The sequence below is a fragment of the Andrena cerasifolii genome, chromosome 7 (assembly GCF_050908995.1).
Source record: "Andrena cerasifolii isolate SP2316 chromosome 7, iyAndCera1_principal, whole genome shotgun sequence".
NCBI classification, from domain to species: Eukaryota; Metazoa; Arthropoda; class Insecta; order Hymenoptera; family Andrenidae; genus Andrena; species Andrena cerasifolii.
Window position 1 is genome coordinate 8806494 of NC_135124.1, and position 18891 is coordinate 8825384.

Below are 18891 nucleotides of genomic sequence, written 5' to 3' on the forward strand. Positions count from 1 at the left end.
GGGATTCGATGCTTCGTTCTCGAGATATTAACAGTTGAATATTAGCGGTGGAACTTCCAGGCCGCGAGGTTTAAAGCCGAGTCAGTTGAGCGCGCGGTAGAGTACACTCACAGTTCGTACGCACGCGCAGGAGGCGTGCGTAGATACAGTGCTGCGAACCCATTTTCAGCCGTTCCACCGTGTCTGTGTCTACGTGTGCCTCCTACGTGTGCGCGCTAGGGGTCACTGCTCCGCGTCAGCTGTTTCAGCTTTAAACTGCGCGGCCCGAAAGTTCGGCCGCTAATATTCAACTGTTAATATCTCGAGAACGAAGCATCGAATCCCAAAACGGTAAAGGACTTTTCGATGTCTTTTTGCATCAGGATTTTGCATGTTCCGGATTGTCCCTCAATTCTGGGCCACCCTGTATACACAGGTCCTGCTATTTCGACCAAGTGCAAGTAGTTAATCTTATCATCGGTCGCAAGTAGCCCCGTTCTACGGGTTCTGGCAACTTCGTTCAAACTGACCGCAAATACCACTAATTTTGCCAACGATCGCCTAGTAATAGAACCGCAATCGCCACTGTTTGCGTTGCGCCATGTCGATAGAATTCATGTAACGTGTTCGTCGATTTCAACGGGGGAGAATCAATCTTCGAAGTGGTCGCTGTCCCTTTCATCTTCCTCCATCGACGCAGCTGCATAACAATTCTTTTTCCTTCTCCTTTCGTTTTCTATACTGTCATTATCATTCCTCGCTGAGCCGCGGAATGCTTGTCGCTAACATATTTATGGACGACAGATTCGGATTCCAGGGGAGAGATGCCCGTGCGCGGCGGCTACAGTCGAGCGCTCGAAACATGTTCGGCACGCAGGATACTTAATGATGTTTTAATTAATAAATTGTACGTTAATTGGAAATTGCGCTGCTGCTGTTTGTTCCACGCTGCTATTCGGTGTGTATTGCGATAAGATACGAGAGAAACGTGTATTTAATTTACCTGCATGGAAAAAGTGTATGGTACATTTTATTTAATGTATAATTATAAAGATAAGGTGTAAGTATAAATTACGCCAAATTTTTGTCTACTAAACGATATATTTATTATTGATATTTTCCAAATTTTCATTGAAAACTAATAATAATTGAAGAAGTCACTCCTGCCAATATGAGAAGTGTATTTTTCGAGGCGTGGTCCAGTGGACTCCCTCGAACCCGAAACTCGAAAGGATTTTAAAAATACATTAAAAGTGGAGGTCCTTGACGGTGTTCGAAAATTTTTCAAGGATATCTACTTTGAATCGATTTTTAAAATCCGTTCAAATTCTTGTCTCCAAATGAGGTGTTTAATGGACAGTGTCCGTCAGACAACTAATCGAAAAAACGAACGTCTCCTATCGACAGCTATAATTCCTTCAGTTATTATGATTTTATTCATCAAAATTTGGGAAAACGTAATTAATGAATATACCTTGCAGTGGAAAAAATTAGTATCATTTCTTATAAAAAATAACTAAATTGCTGAATTTTTGCCACTTTTATTAATCCGTTAAGAGAATTTTTCCATCCCACCGAAAGTTTTACTTAAAGTTTTACCTAAAGAAGGATTTTCTAAAAAACCTTTTGTCAACTAATGCCTTGCATCTCAAGGGCTTACAGAGATTATACCAAACGATATCTCGAGCGCGAAATTCCATTTTTTTTTCAGCAGGCTTAGTACGATCAATTAAAGCAGTATCGATCGATTTGTCCGGACCAAGTTGAGCAGCTTAGGTAACAGCCTAAGCGCGCGATGAACCTCGTTATAGCGTACCGCATTACGTAAAAGTACCCCATTCAGTTCAATATTTAAAAAAAAAAAAAGATACATGTCACTCCCCGCTTAAAGGGACAGCTTTCAAGGCTGTGACAGACTAGAAATCAATTCAGCGCGAGTTTCTACGTGGCCGACTTACCGTAAGATGCAAATGGGCCTGCCAAATTTTTCAACGGGAACGTGATTGACCAGTTGGCCCGTAGAAAGTGAATTAATGTGCGAGCAAAATCGAGCGGCTATTTTCGTGCGTCTCGTATTTCGGTCAAACAGTGGCCCTTTCATAGAGAAGCCAGCGGTTTCCTTGAAAGTAATGAAAAAAAGGAAAGAAAAGATTAAACCAGCGAAGATTTGTCCACGCTCCGTTGGACTTCTTGTCGTGCTTCTTTGGCGGCAAGGATTAAATCTCTGTGGTTCTGTGTTCCGCCAGATTGAACATCGCGCCTTATCTCCAGAAACACAGCCAGCTTTATCTAAAGCTGAACAGGAAGCAGTAATTGCCCGATTTTTTTTTTTTATACAGTCGATTTAGTTTTCTTCGCGTTGAATAAGGGAATTGTTTGAATTGCGAAGGAACAAGGGCGCGAGAGCTTTATTGGCGACACGAAAAGAAACTACTTTAACACTTTGAAAAATGACCATTTAAAGGCAGATTCATACGTGTCAGTTCCGTGACGGTTCAGTGCCAGTGATCTCTTTGTGTCAGTGGCAGTACTGACACGTGGGAACCCGCCTTTAGTCGCTCAAGCCTTTCCTAGCGATCGTCTCTGCCGGAAAAGCTCTGTACAAAGCGCAGAAAGCGAACTGCTTCCTTGGTTTCTCTTCAAAGTAAACATTCAGGGGCGAATTTGTATATAGGCCAAGTAGTCTTCAGTTTAGGGCGGAAAATTTTGGACAAAAAAAATTTAAATGTGGTTTAAACGCAGAGGCTTGAGACAATTTTAAAGACAATTCACTTTTCTCATGTAGCAAATTAGCAATAACTCATATATGAGTTGACATATTGAATTAATTTTAAAATTGTCTCACACTTTTAAATTAAAATACTTGCTGAGATTTCACGGAAAGGGCGGCGAACGCTTGTTAGCCTAGGGGCGCTTTAAACACTAATAATTTGTAAAGTAGGACCAAGTGGGATGTGATTTTTACATAATTATGTAGAGGAGGGTGTACTGAAAATATTCCAATTAGTTAGAAGTTGGGACTCCTTGGGACTTGAAAGATATTCCACGTCAATTTTAAAAAATGTCGCAATTTTCCTTATTACATTCAGAATTATTTTTCAATGCATTATTTACATTAATTACTAATAGAAGATGATGTTTAGAGCAAAAGATTGGCCTTTAATTTAAACAAAACGATATTTAGCTGCAATCAGCAGTTTTCAATTTTTTTATCACAATGAAGTTAAAAAAAATGAAAAATAAATAAATAAATGTAAAAAATATTAAATTACACATCATTAGAAAGGAATAATTTTATCCTATATTTTTACGTAAATTTCATTCCGATATCTTAAAAAAATGACCCAAATGGCGCTAAATAAGTGAATCCGGTCCACTGCGGGGCGCCAAATGTCCAAATCGATCTTCCGATATTTTCCAGAAATTTCGACACGGAAATAAGCCCGCGCAGATACGAGTGCCAATCCGTCAAGTTATTCGTTTCAGTGGATTGAACAGTGCCAGTGGGGCAATCTGTGACTTTCAGTGGCATTTGTGGAAACCGTGAACTGTTTTGCTGGAGACGTCCGCGGTTTGGCTTGATACTCCTGAACCCTGTCATCGGAAGATATATTGTATCTCTCTGTGGCTGTCTCCCGTTGTTGTTGAAGACTAATTGCAATTACCGCGTTATGCAAGTGGCGTGGTCATCTATTTCGTGATACCGTGGGCAAGAAGAAAAAGTTGGTGTAATTTCCTGGCGATATCTGTGAAAATACCGTGCGCCTCCTGACCGCAGTCGAACACAGAGGCCGGCTTATCACCGATTAAATTCCACTGAATAGTGTGCGGAGAGTAGTTGCGCAAGATTATTGCTTATACCGTAACGTTCGCGAAGCGTTATCTTGCACAAGTCATCGTAGATTATGGTTTCGAATTGAAATTTTAGTCAATTGCCATTTGCGGTACTAATTAATAGACGACGGATCGGCTCGCTCAAAGTTTACTGGATTTCATCGCTTTTGAGTTTTCAGGCAAATGAAAGAAAACCCTTCGTTGGAAAACGTCCAGTGATAAACTACCGGTCGAAATTTAAAAATTGATAACCAACTTCGAGTGTGAAAATAATTAATTGTCTTCACTGAAATGATTTTCGAAGTTTCTTGAAGATCAAAACTGTTTCTTTAATCTTCTGATTTGGTTCTTATATTGAATCTTTTTTACGACTTCTTTCCTTTTGCGAAGTACTGTATGATTAGGTTTAAAACAAAACTAACGTTATGGACAGCTCTGTTTTAAATACTGTTTAACATTCTATAATCTGAATGTTCTTATTAGTATCACTGCTTTAATAAAAAGGGAATTTTAAATAATACAATGTCAAAGCTCGGTATAAAAATTTATTCTGAGGTTTGCATGGACGAAACTATATTAGGTATGGGTCAAAATTGACCCCATACCCGCCGCCCAAGGGGTAATAATAAATTTATAAATTTTCTTATACTGCTCTAACCTCGACTCACAAATTTGTGAGGTATTTCCCCCACATTCAGTTTTCTTCGCGAATTACAATATTACAAATTAAAATTACAGTAAATTTCTCAAGGATTAACCGTAGAATGCACTTTCTAAGTTCTTTAAACAATAGAGTAATAAAAATCCATGTGGGGAGAGGCTTACGTGTTCTGCAATAGCTTTCAATTATTACCTGATTTATTGTAACAGATGGGACCTCAAATTCGCATTTACCGAAAATTGAGGAATATGGAGTTGGTCAGTTCTGCCAACGAGCCAGCGATATGATCATGTTCAATGCACGAGTAACGTTGCGGACAACGACGGTATGCGCGAGGTGGGTGCATGGACGACTGTCTTTATTGCGATACAGTAAAGTAAGGAGAAACGGTGTAGATCCCACGATGGTGAAACGCTCGATCAACTATATCGCGGGTCATTGATTTAGCCGGTCTCGCGCCTATATCCGTGCAGCCGCGCACCGCCGTTATGCATTATGCAAAACTTTTTTCCAACCGCTTCCACACGCTGCCGTGAAAACCGCCGCGCGCCGTGACTTTAGTCGCCAGATTGAAAAAGCTTGTGTCGCAAACGCTTTGTCCGTTTAGTGACTTATACTCGGTTTCAGAATTGTGTCGCAGGTCGAACGGAAATCCTTGAATCTCATCGTGCCAGTATTTGACTATTACGAGTAGACGTCCGGATCGACGATCGAGCCCTTGTAAATTTATTAAAGCAACCTACAAACAATTTACTAATGTTATTATTAGAAAATCACGTTAAACCGTGGAGTAGAAATCTGTTGCTCTGCTTTCCCCACGGAATTGATTTGGGGGTGGAAGAGTGAATGGAAATACCACTGAAACAGCTGGTAGAATTCATTAGTTGTATCTAATAATTTAGTACTAAACGATTAGAATCTTCAAAGTGTTTTCGAAAGAGAAGATTAATGGAACTTTGGAGGATGGTCATGTTTGTGAATTAGTATTATCATTAATAATTAAATAATCAGTTATTACCTATTAAAATAATTATTATACTTATAATAATAGTAATAATATTTATCTATATAATTATCATAATTATAATTATTTTACATTATTTTTAATTATTATTAATCATCTGTATTACATTCCTATCTGCATACAATTAACAAAAAATAAATCGTGCTAAATTAATGAGCTTATTTGCACGAGGAAATGTATAATGGGCGAGATTCAGCAATTTTCTGCCCTTAAGTCAGGGTCACCCGAGATTAATAACAAAGAACTAATGAAAATAGAAAACGAATATAAATACTAATAATTACGAAAGAATACAAAAACGAATTAACGTAATCGGATCGGAGAAAATGTGATCGATCCACTGTAAATCGACCCGGTCGTCGGCAAATCGTGTTCCAGCGATCGCGATTAACACGGCGCCGATCGGCGTACAATTAAACACGAAACTGATCGATGTGTTCGCGCTCGAGAAACCCCCGTGCCGCGTACTGTATTACAATTTCAAGCGATCCGCTTGATGAAAGGGATCGGTTTTTCGTATTATGAGAGACTCGCTCGCGGCTTTGATCGATAACCCGATGGCCTTGAATAGACACCGGACTTTTCTAACAAAGTAAAAGTTGACTCGGAGGCCGGCGTTGTACGATTTTAAGAGATTGCACGTCGCCGAAGGCGCATTCGATCATGCGTATTTATGCCACGACAATAAATCCAAATACTTTCTAATGCCGCGTTGGTACACGCTAACTACGGCCGATATCGAGAAACGCTAATCGTCGCTCGATCGACAAACGTCGCACGAATCAATCTCTTTTCCCCCGCCGCCTTAAAGAAATCTAGAAATAGAAAGAAAAAAAAAACATAAAAAGGATTAAGACGTGTTCTCGAACTACTCCAATGGATTCGTTCGCGGACGAACGGTGCAGACTGGGGCGCACTGATAAGATAGCTAATATCAATCTTCAATGATCGATTTTGTTTACAGTTACGAGACTGAAAGTTGGGGACGGACGTGATTGTTAATAAGTACAAAAGGCTGCGCTCGATCGCGAAAATACGCGGTAGGTTTCTATTAAGCGACAGAAACGCGCGCGGAGCGGTGCCCACAGTCACCCTGGAAAACGACCAGCAATCTCTCGCTTCTCGTTCTGCACTCGGTCGCAATACGTTCAAGGCCGCTCGAGGCCGATGGAGTGGCTCGAATTCGTCGATTCGCGGGTACGTCGGACAGAGCACGTTCTCCCTCTCTCTCTGTCCCTCTCTGGAAACGGTCAGGCGTGCTCTCCCGTTCTCCGTTCTTCAGTCACTCGTTCTCCTCCTGACACCCTCGCTTTCTCTCCCTGCTTCTTTCTAGTCCGCCGTCCCGCTCCCGCTCGCGTTCCCTCTCACTTAATCGCGCGCGGCGCGCAACGTTCTAGTCGCATACTCTCTCTCCGTTCCTCCCACGCACGTATGCCCTACTCGCAGTCTATTTAACATTCTCTTTCTCATCAGCCTGCCCATCAGGTCCCTTGCTTTGTCTGCTTCGTCCCGTTCCCTCGCTTTGGCCTGTACCGATCTGCCGCTCTTTCCCCGATTCTATTTCCAACCCCGTTACGCACGTTTTCCAAGTTGCGCTCGTAGCCCGTCCTCGGCGACGAATCCTTCGTGTAGCGATGGGTTTAAAAGACCGAGGCGCTTTCAGTGTTTAGGGTAATTCTAGTTTATTATTTTCTTGCGACAGAAATTTTTTAGTTTTTAGTAATCGTGTAATGTAGACGCAGGTGGAAGTGATGTATGGGAATAAGTTGTTTATTTGGTTATTTATTTGTTTATTGTGGCGAATTATTGTTAGTGGAATAAGTACTAGTTTGTTGTTATAAGTAGTAGTTTGCTCGGTGGACAGTACAATTTTTCTGCAGATGTACTTGCCAAACGTTACGTAAACTGCACCACGTATTATCATAGATAACAGTGGTGAAGAAACACTTGTAGATGTCACAAATATAATAATAATATTTCTTCGTTGCACTGGTAGACATTCCGGAAATGTCAGGAAAATAAAGAAAACAAAGACATGTAAGAAATCAAGAAAGAGAAAAATAGCAGAGTTAGAAAGTATATAGTACATGTAAAAGTAGAAGTTGAGTGCAAAAGTCGTATATATTTTAACGTTGCATTGAAAAAATGGTAAATCGTATGAAAAGATTATTATATACAAATAAAATCGAACAGAGTTGCAATTGTCGGTAGGAATCAAATGCATCAGAATCGGTGGGTAGTAATAAAGATAAATGACAATCTACTGACAATACTGAAATTATTTCTTTTAAAGCGAATGCATATTGCCTGGCAATAATTACCAACACTTTTTCGCATACCATTTCCAGTAAAAAGCAGTAGATAAGACCGTTTTGAAAATACTTGTGTAAGTATTAAAACTGTTTACAAAAAGAAACGATTAAACTTTTTCAAGAAATATCTGTTGGACAGGGTGTTAAAGGAGGGATGGTGACTGCTTTCAGGGGTGAATCTACATCTGGATCGGTGGATCCGCAGAATTGTACATAACACTTCGTTTACACGTTATATCTTTCTCTTAATTTTTGTCCCTTTAAGCTTCGCGATCAGATTCCTCCCGAGAATCTCTCGTATCTCTGCTAAGAGTTTCCACCAGTGTTATCTTAATCCTGACGGCACCACTGACCGAGCCATCAGTCAGGATCTATAAGTCAGCTGTAATGCCATCGGTCACGCTGGACATAACGTCGCGGAATGCCTAGACCTTTTTCGCCCATCTACTTTCTAACAAGCAGGACGTTGGAAATTTCGATAAAACATCAATCCTTTTTTAACACGAAACACTCGCAGCGCTACTGAACTGCGTGGCCCGCGATTCGATTACGTACAGCCACTTTTCACATACTTGGAGCGAAATCGAAAATGCGTCGACAGTCCTTCCATTCCTTATTTCGACATTTTGGCTTTTTCTACGAACGATCCGATCAATTATTCGACGAACGGTTTACATAATTCGGGGGGAGGGGGGAGGGGGGGGGGGCAGCAGCTCGCTACGTTGGATCTGTATTGCGGATTATCCAGTTCGTTCATCAGATTATTGGACTGAAAAGAATGCAGTTGAATAATTATTGTATATTAGTTTCCTAAACTCTGAACACTTCTCTCTCCCTCTCTCTCTCTCTCTCTCTCTCTCTCTCTCTCTCTCTCTCTCTCTCTCTCTCTCTCTCTCTCTCTCTCTCTATCGCTTTCTCTCTCTCTCTCTCTATCGCTTTCTCTGTCTATCGCTCTCTCTCTCTCTCTCTCTCTCTCTCTCTCTCTCTCTCTCTCTGTCTATCGCTCTCTCTCTCTCTCTCTATCGCTCTCTCTCCCTCTTTCTTTCTCTTTCTCTTTCTCTCTTTTCCTCTCACTCTAACGCTCGACATGGCACACCGAGCGCAAACGTCCTTGACGGTCGCCGTAACGACGGCGCAACACGGCACAGCGCAGCGTTGCGCGCCGTTGCGTTTGCGCGCACTCGGTGCACTTCCCCTCTTTGCTCCCCACTCTCCGTACATTCCCCTCCCCGCCGTCTCCCCATGTGATAAGCTGCCCCCTATCCCGCGGCCACCTTTACCGTCACAGGCAACCCCACTTCTCTACGCGTGTATCGCGGTTGCCGCATATTACGTCATCGCCACCTTCACTTCGCTCGCGGTGCTGCCCGAGCACGATGCCTGCCATTCGTTGCTCCTTCGTTGTCCTTCGCACTGCGCTCCGGCTACGCGCGTAATGCATGCCGCGCGCTTTGCCATCTTCGCAGCATATTGCTGCTCTTTCCTTCGAGGATCGTCCATCGCCATTCGATTTTCCATTTCCACGCCTTCCTCCCCGATGTTCCCTTCCTGTTGGCTTCCCTTCCGGGAAAGGATTTCGAGAAATTGTGACGAGTCAGGGATTCTCTTATTCAATGATACTTGTGTGCTCTTGTTACTCGCAGTAAGTGTACTATGAATAATTACAGAGGGTGGCCAAATTATTATGCTCAACTAATCTCCGCCGAAATCTGTGAAAGTCGTGGCTGTAATTATTAAAGTTCTATTGATTAGCTATGTACAACATCTGGCAACATTGTGAGTAATTTTTCAACACGTGAATCTCATCTGTTCTTCAAACGGCGGGGATAAAAATATTACACATAAGAACTGATAAAGAATATTATCAGAATATGGCACCGCACTCCAAAACTGCGGGAAGTAGCCGCAGCATGCATTGAAAGCGTGCCACGCCGAATCCAAGCCGTCACAAAAGCTAAAGGCAGAGTCACCAAATATTGAGTACTTGTATATCTCGTACAATACAGTCTTAAACCTATATAAATGTATTTAATTTGTATTCTTAAATACATTACTAGTATTGAAAAATAATATTGCAACATTAAAAACGAGATATCTATTTTATTCCATCGCTTAAACTTACAAAATATAAACTTTTTTGTAAAGTAATGTGGTCACCTACTGAAGTTCCTTCTTTTACACGAACTTGTGAATAAATGATGTTATTAATTGAGTCTTTTAAGTGGGAAGATTCTTTTTAGTTAGTCGTTTCGTTAGGTGGGGAAGGACATTTGACACTTCGCAGAGGGGACCGTTAGGGAAACGTCGCAAAATAACAGTAGTGTACTTTATTATGCAATTAGCTTTACTACTTGGCTTCGCCTTAAATTTAGATTCTGATTTTATAAAAAAAAATTTATTTATTTTCTTTAAATAGTCATATTCATCTGGATTAGCTATACATAATGAACTGGGACACATTTCGTGACCCCAGAGTTTACCGTTCGAAAGATTTTAGGCGACAGACAAACACACAAACATTTTCTGCTTTATATATTAAGATAATTATGATTCTGCTTTCAATCACTTGTATACAGTATATCTATATATGTACTGTGTATTGAAAATATACTTTCGCGTCACGATATACTTTCTCTTTCATAGTGTAGCGTATCTTGCTTTACCAATTATCTCAACTGTTCGTCCGCCATATTCGCGAACAATCGCATCAACAAAGGAAGGACAAAATTAATTTGATGATAATTCAGCTGGTAAACACGATGTCTTGAAACTGTTCGGGTAGACTGCTAAGAAGGCTTTTGTCGAAAATTTATGAAGTTCTGGTTGGTATGTAAACAATGGGCGAACCTAAATTTACTGTAGGTAGCTCGCGCGGACACCTTGCTCCGATATTCTTCGAATTACATGGAAATGTCAGAGGGAACGGTCGTTGAAATTTTCATTGTTTACTCGTCCTCGTACCCTCAACACTATTAGTACTAAATACGCTTTCTAAGGTAAGTAACATGAAATAAATTACCCGGCTTGTCTAAGTTTTAAATTATACTACTAAGAGAACTATTAAACTACAGTTGGCACTAATTATCTACATTTGCAACTGTTCAATAATTATCCGAAGCTTAAAAACTATCTAAAGAAGCCGATCTTACTTAAAAACATCATTTCCATGCCAATGAAAACAGTAATGGACTACTTTACCCAAATTATGAACGTGTATGTTATTAACTGTTTTTTCTTTTTAAGACAGCTTGACAGTTCACACAAGCTCCTCGCCTACAACAAAATGTCTTTATCGTTACTTACAGCGCAGGCTTTTAAGTTCAAGCTCCGAAGCTTAGGAATTACTCACAGCCCTGACTTTTAATAAATTGACGCGTTCTTATCCCAATCGACGTCATACACATAAACTTTTATTCGTTAAAATTGATCCAACTAATATTCTGCCCAATTCTGCCAAATCCTCACGATGCATGTACCTACCCCTAATAATTCATCATCATCCCTTGCTCGTGTGCCGCTAATGGCTGAAAAGGACGCGTTCGTTTCTTCGCTTATTTCGATTCTATTTTTCCTTCACGGAAAACAGGATGTACTATGCGATTACAGGCCCTGGCTTCTTCACCGCGCTCGACTCCTGGAACAATCAGTGTCGCTCCTGATACGAGCGCACCTGTCCCCGTTGCCCAGATAACAATATTACGGTGATAAATACAGTACCGTCGGGTTAATCGTCCTAGTAATTGAAAATTCAAATGAAGCCGGTGAAGTGACCTTCCCTCGGGAAACCGGCCCCCATTTGGAATGTTGTAAGCTTGCGGTTGTTCCAATTAAGAGTGAGTTTTTGCCGCGCGCCAGCGGGAACCTGAATACGCTTAGCCACCGAATGACTGCTCGAAAGTTTATGGAGGAAAAAGCCAACGACAAATCACGGCGTTCTAACGGCATCTACGAGTCTCTCTTAATTTATTTCTTCCTTTTGCAAATGGGCACTAGAGAAAAATTGATAACGCCAAGGAAGTGACTTCGTGCTTGACGAAATTCCTTATTTCTGTTGCAAAGGAGTGCTCGAGAGAATTCAAAACACCAGCGAAGTGTCCTCGTGTCTTACAAAATTCGTTGTGTCCTTTGTAAACGTTGTCCTGCGTTGTTTCATTCGCAATGAGATACAAGAACAAGTTGAAAACACGAGGAAAGTTTCGTATTTGAGGAAATTCATAACGTCGAGGGTTTGTAAATTTACCAACTTTTTCAATTACTGGTATTTTGGTAAAATTTTCGATCAAAACTTGTTTACTGGTAAATTACCAGTATTTTTTTAATGTATTGAAAATATAGGAGTAAATATTAAAAAAAAAAATTTTAAACTAATTGAACATTATAAAAAATATACCTATGCAAATAAAACTATTTTGAACATTAAATATAAAATGATATAAAAAAACATATATTAGCAAACTATTGATAATACTTATTAAATTTGAATCTGCACCACAAAAACAATGAAAAGAATCTTAATTTACCCAATTAAATATTTTTTATTTATCCACTCTTTTTAACAAATAAGCACGTCAAAATCATAATTTGTCTAAACCTTGGTCTCCTAATTTTTGTACAAAATAATCCAGCTGCGGAAAAAGCTCTCAAATTCTACACTTGTTGGTCGGGTAGTCATTAGGAAATCATGTGCCATTTGTATATATTTTCTCCTTACTTTGTCTTCTTAAAAATACGTTAATTCTTTTTTTTTATTTAATTCAGATTTTTAATTTTCTTTCGGATCAGAGTTAGTTTTTTCGTATTACAACCCCTAGTTACGTCCTTTGTAAAGTTCTATAGAACGGTTGAAAAAGCGAGGAGGGAAGTGTTCTCGAGTCTCGCAAGGTTTGTAGTTCCCCTTGCAAAAGGCTACGAAGACGAATTCGAAACGCGGAGGATGTGTTTGGATGTCCCAAAAGAATTCGTTGTTCCATCTGCAAAGGGCTGCGAGAAAGAATTCCAAACGCGAGGGGACTTTACAGCTTACAATTAGCGTCTATCGATGACGGCACGACAAGGCGATTGTTACGTCCTCGATGTAGCGCATACGAGAATAGATAAAGCCCGGTTTCCATTTAAAAGCTCGACCAACACTGTGACGTGAAAGTAACGATCTGATGCAGAGTCAACAACCTGCAATACCTGCTTGACCTAAAAATGTCTTTGAAACTCAGCCCAAGTATTTTTCTATCGAATGTGCATAGTCTACGAACGGCTCTCTTTCGTCTGCTATCTTCCGCTATAAATTAATGAAAACCAACGTCCGCTCCAAGTAGCCGTTTACCAGCTACACGATAATAGTGCTTCCACTTTCCCTGCTGCACTTCCGTTGTCTCTGTAAAAATCGCCCTCGAGTATGAGACAAATTTCTTCGCGCTCGTTGCATTAAAATTTGATCGTTGAAGGTAGTGATACTTTCGGAGAAATTCAACGCAGTAAACACATGCAGATTCGACTGTTGACGCGCTTTGTCCCTTCATAAGCTAAAATTAAACGTGCCATTAACCCTCGCGTCGCTTCAAGAATCTAGCGCAACTCAAATCTCCGACCACTCGCAGGTATAAAACTATTTCTCGACTCCAAAACCAGCCAATTAAAGGAGCAACGGTAATTTGCATGCCGCCGATTTTTCACGGCGATAGAGTAATTGCGGGGAACGCGTGGGCTGATAAACGTGCGCGCTGGTACCGTTATAGTTTATCGCTCGTGAATGTTATGAAAATGTTACGGACACGTTGTGAAAACGCGGCTGTCCGGGAGAGTTGCGTGCGTGTGCAAACACACTCGTTGAAAGTCGGTCCAGCATGTTGCATCTTAATTGCATTAATTACCGTCTTCCTTTTTCCGCGTCTGCCCCGGAACGGATTTCTGTGTGCAACGTTTAACCCTTGGACCATGGATGGCTTGTCAAATGTACGCTGAATCCATTTTCAAACCCATAATATACCTAATTTCATTTATAAACATTCCGGAATAAACATTTGTATCAGTTACTATTATTAAAGGAAAGGTATGAACGGTTGCTGTGGGAGCATTAGACTTCGAAAGTATAACCATAAGTTAGTTGTCAGTTGGAGGAAACATTACAGTTTCGTGGCAGCACCATTAAAATCTCATACGGGTGATTACATGTGTATTAATATTGAGGGAATAGGTTTTGCAATTCTAATGTGTTCGGAAGCCACGGGAAAAAAACCCAGGTTGATGGGACTCGAACCCACTGATTTTGGGGTTCCTCTGAGTACTGGTCAGGCGTCTAACCGACTCCACCAACGCCGAACCTCCGAGGTGGCTTAATCCGGACTCCCCATTAAGCCGGGAATCCACCTGGAAGCTAAGCTAAGCTATGCTATGGTATGCTATGCTATAGATACTATGTATTAGCTTAGCTTTTGGTGGAAACGGTTCCATAAGAATGTATTGAAGCTAATTTTTTTAAAACGTAGCATGGCATAGCATTGCGTAGCATAACATAGCATAGCTTAACTTCTAGGTGGATTAATTTTGCGAACGTGTTAATTTTTACTTTTACAATCGTTGTATCACTGATTCGTCACCGTCCAGTCCAAACCGCTGAGCCTAGAAACATGAAATTCGGAGGGTATATTCCTATTGCGACGTAGGTGCTCGATAAGAAGGGATTTTTTGAAATTCCAACCCGAAGTGGGTGAAAAGGGATGAAATATGTTTTCTCGGACTCCTTATTATTTCTTAGGCCCGATTAAATATCAACATGGTTTTTCCTTACAAAAGTTACCCACACAAATGCCTAAAAACCAGATCCACCATTTTGCCATAATCAACCCCTAACGGGGTGGTGAAAAGGGGTGAAATGTGTTTCCATGGAGTCCTTAATATCTCTTAGGCACGAAACGAAGCGCGAGGGTATTTTGCTAGTAAGTAATAAATAACGTAAGTGACTTGATACTTGGGATAGGTCTGAATGGAGGTTGTATGTATTCGGGAGACGCGCGGCTAGGGCATAATGGCACCCTGGAAAATTGTTGCCGCGAGCGGCACGGGGAAAAGTAGGGCGACAACTCTTCAAAAGTTTCGTCGATGTGGAAATACTTAGCAGATTGTAAGAGAACGATCGACTATGGGCTGTGCAGCCGCTATAAGCGTCTATAGAACGCCGGTTTCTAGGAGTCGCTGGAAACACGTTAAGTACTCGACGGAAACCGGCTTGTTCGCGGTGAGAAATATCGCTGGCGAGCGTCGCGATAATTTTGCAACTGAAAAACAACGACGGGATCAGCGACTGTTCGGTTGTTTTATCGCTCGACATCGTCGCCCCGTCGTTACGTAACCGCCCGGTGACAATCGCCGCCAGATAAGAATTGCGCAATTCATAAAACGTTCGCTCGCGTTTCAAGCGCGAATGTGTCGTGCAGGAAAAGCTACTTGCAACGCAATTAGAATGGGCTACAGCTTCTACGTCAATGGTGCTATTGTTACGCTATTTTCATCGAACACAGCGGATGATTCCGTGGGAACATCGTGGGGGTAGTTTTGTTTGGAGCACTGTGTTGGTGGCCACAATTAATGTATGAATAGAAAAGTCTAGCGAGTTTTCAGATTATCCAGAATATCTATGAAACTGTAAAAGATATCAACAAAAAGATAAATTCAAAGTTTTATGGCTTTCGATATCCTAGAACATGGCGATCAAGAATTTTTGAAAAACAGGATGGTGGGGATTAATTTTGAAAGAATTTTTTTTCTTCGAAAATTCGTTATCGCCATATTGTAGAATATTAAAAACCATGCCACTTTGAATTTATCTTTTTGTTGATATATTTCACAGTTTCATAGATATTCTCGATAATCTGAAAACTCTCCCTCTTTTCGAGAGGGTGTTTTCACCCTTAGGACCGTTTTACTGCTGAATTAAAAAATAGTTACGTTATTAGCATCACTTCAGCTGCATTTCTGCAGTTTCAATTTTTTTTGGAATTTCCGAATTGCCGAATTTCCCTTCTAAGTAAAAATATATTAAACAAGCTTTATACTAATGTAAATTGTAGTGAGTAATTCTGAATTTAATATTACTTAAAGAAGTAAAATATTTTATACGTATAGAGTGAACGCATACTTTTGTGAGTAAGTGTTAGTACTTCAACACATCTTAACAAAGTACCTTCGGTTGCTGTGCTCGTCGGAAGTACCTATATGTATCTCAACACAACCGACACTCATTGAATCTTACACCAAGGCGACTCGATCCTTACAATTCACATTCATATTCAAGTTTGTCTTGCCATTCTAAATCAGATATCCCTTGTCACCGCTTTACTTTATAAACAATGATAACGCCTAGAACATTTAGTCGTGTGCAACACTTTTTAACAGGAATTTCATAAACACATATATATTTAATGTTGCGACACCTATGACGACTAAATGATACTTCTATTTTGGAGATGTATTAAAATTGAAACTGGTAGTATACTGATTAAATACTGCAATTTGGTGGTTTGTCGTCAGAAGTGAATACTAAGCCGAAAGAAAAAAGGAACCCAAGATGTACTTCAATTCGTCATTTGTCACACCATATGCTATTCTTCAGAGAATATTAAATCGACGACTATTTCCTCGCTTCACTTCCAACGAAAGATGTAATCCGTGCGTCAAAGCGTCCCTGGCCCATGTGTGGCAATTGCAATTCAGCCGAAACAATTTTTGGCTCCAAGTCCATAATACGTAGCTTTTAAAGCAACAGAGAATTCGATCATCCGAAAGAAGTTACTCCCTTATCATCAACGCGCGAGCCAGCGCGAATCCGTGAACTTAAACGCAGAACGATGCTTACGTAAACTGTCATTTTGCCGGCCGGCATTCTTCGGGGATTTCGTTACGCACGTAACGTGCATACGTCAAAATCGAATCGAGTCGTGACTCAGGAGCGCGTGGAAGCGCTCGAAGGGACGAGCACGGGCTACGAATGACGTTTACAGCTGGTGGGGGATCGAGCAGCGGGTGGAGGGGGAAGGTGCCCATAGTAAGAGGGAAGGTGACAGGAGTGGGGGAGAGGTAGAGTGCGTGCGCGCTCGAGTTGAACGCCGCTGTCAGTGTCAATTGGTTCGCCGCGGCGACTTGAGGTGTTGTCGATGTGTAAACCGATGTTGTATCCGTAAATTGTCTCTTCGCGCTTCGACGCAGTTCGAAACGGTTCGACGTTACCGTTCGCAATCCCTCCCCGACCCCCTGCCTTCTCTTGTGTGTTTATTATCTACCGCGAGGACAAACTGCGCGACGTTACAACGGTGGTTCGGAGGGCCCGGAACGGTCGGACTGGTATTTCGGTTTAACGCTCGTCCTCAACCTCTCGCTCGCGCCTGCCCGTCAACACCGACGGGCAGCAACGTCTCGTCGTTCGAGCAGTTTTTTTTTTGGTTGCCCCGATCAAGAGGCAGCCCGGACGAGACGCGTTCTGTTGGTGACGATCCACGCACAGTGCATCATCGGTCGAGCGCCAGGCATAGCCACGGGACACGCACGATCGCGCGCGTATTCTCGCCGATTCGACTCCCCGGCCGGTACGTAAGTACGTTGCCGGTTTTCAAACGTCACGTGTGGTGCCGGACGCGACAAGCATATGCGAGAATAAATCGGACGCGCGACCACGCCATCCACGCAGAGAGTGAACGGAGGAACGTTCGGATCGGATACATGTGGAGCGTGCTTCGACACCGGTGAACATCAGTGAGACGTGCCGTGTCACCGCGTCCCGACGACAGCAAGGAGAGGCTCTTGTACAAAATGTAAGTACTCCATTCCGAACGTTTGTCGCTTTGTCGCCGGCGCTCCATATGGTAGCGCTCCAAATCTGCCATATCCCCTGTTCGAGCGTATCGATCCCCGGGCTCGGCGATCCGTTTCAAACACGGCATTTAGGTTACCGCGTCGTGCGACCTAACCTGACGCGCCGAACCCGGACGGAGGAATACTCGGAAGGAAGTGAAGACCGTTGGCGATTTTCGAACGGAGTGCCGTTGGCAGCCTGGAATTTTGAATGTGTCGCGTTCCTCTGGTTGATAGTTTTTCTGTCGTTGTCGGTTCGCGTAACCTTACGGCCCTGCTTTACCGACCGCGTTTTCAAAACAGACGTAGGTGCCCGTGAACACGGATGTACGATCGCGCTCTTTCCAGAATGTACACGGCGCGCAGGCGCGCGACCTTTCTCGAGTCCTTTTCTTCCTTTCGCCGCGACCGTAGATAGATTTTTTTCCGCACTTTTTTTTCGCTCGCGCCTCGTCGTTACGAAGAAAGCGAGGAATGTCGGGTTGGAGTTCAGTTAAAATTTGAAATAGAGGTATTTAGAATGCTATTTTAAGATATACGCGTGTAAAATTTCTGTGATATTTTGAGCAGTGAGGTAATTAAATAGGAGCGTATTATTTCGTTTCTATATTATTTTATTTGGGATGTTTGATACAGTTTGTGACGGTTTATAGTGAGGTAAACAGACTGCGAACCTCGAATATTTTGGTATTAATTGAAACGGAAGCTTTTGACGTAGCTGTTTTTCAATAGCCCACGTTTAAGTGAGCACAGGCATAATACCTAGTATTTCAAATGTAACAGTGTTTGCGGAGCAAATGAAATGCTATGTATATACTTAAATTATTTTAGAAGGTTATTTGCAAACATTAATTTTACATTTTGAATTCGATACGAAGTTCTTTTTAGGGAGATTAATAAAAATGATCATTACGAAATAAAAAGTTAAGAATCATATAATCTTTTAAATATTCAAAATTTATTCTGATGAAAAGGCAAAGCGGGCGTAAAGACGAGTAACGTGCTCGTTATTAAAGGCGAACTGCCTGAATTTTTATTCAACAGTTCTTTCTCAAACTGGGCCAACCTCCGTTTTGTCTGTTACAGCTGAAATATTCTTTTACTTTCCTTAGCTTCGCTGCTCAATATTTTAAATATTATTTCAACTAATTTTATTTTATTAAAGCCTTTTGTCCTCGGTTACTATTTCGATATACCTAAGTTTAATAGTAAGAGTACTATTTTTTTTTGGCATTTAGAAA

At 41.4% G+C, this 18891-nt stretch overlaps 1 protein-coding gene across 2 annotated transcripts in view; it reads left to right on the forward strand.

Annotated features, from left to right (window-relative positions):
• The window catches only part of LOC143371745 (terminal nucleotidyltransferase 5C), a 158894-nt gene that overhangs the window by 57768 nt on the left and 82235 nt on the right, over positions 1-18891 (forward strand). The window contains exon 1 of one of the 2 annotated variants that reach the window (XM_076817317.1): positions 16914-17610. The exons of the other annotated variant lie outside the window; for it this stretch is intronic. The gene's annotated coding sequence lies outside the window, so the exon portion shown is untranslated. Of the gene's footprint in view, positions 1-16913; positions 17611-18891 lie in introns of those variants that run through there. 2 annotated transcript variants of the gene reach the window in all.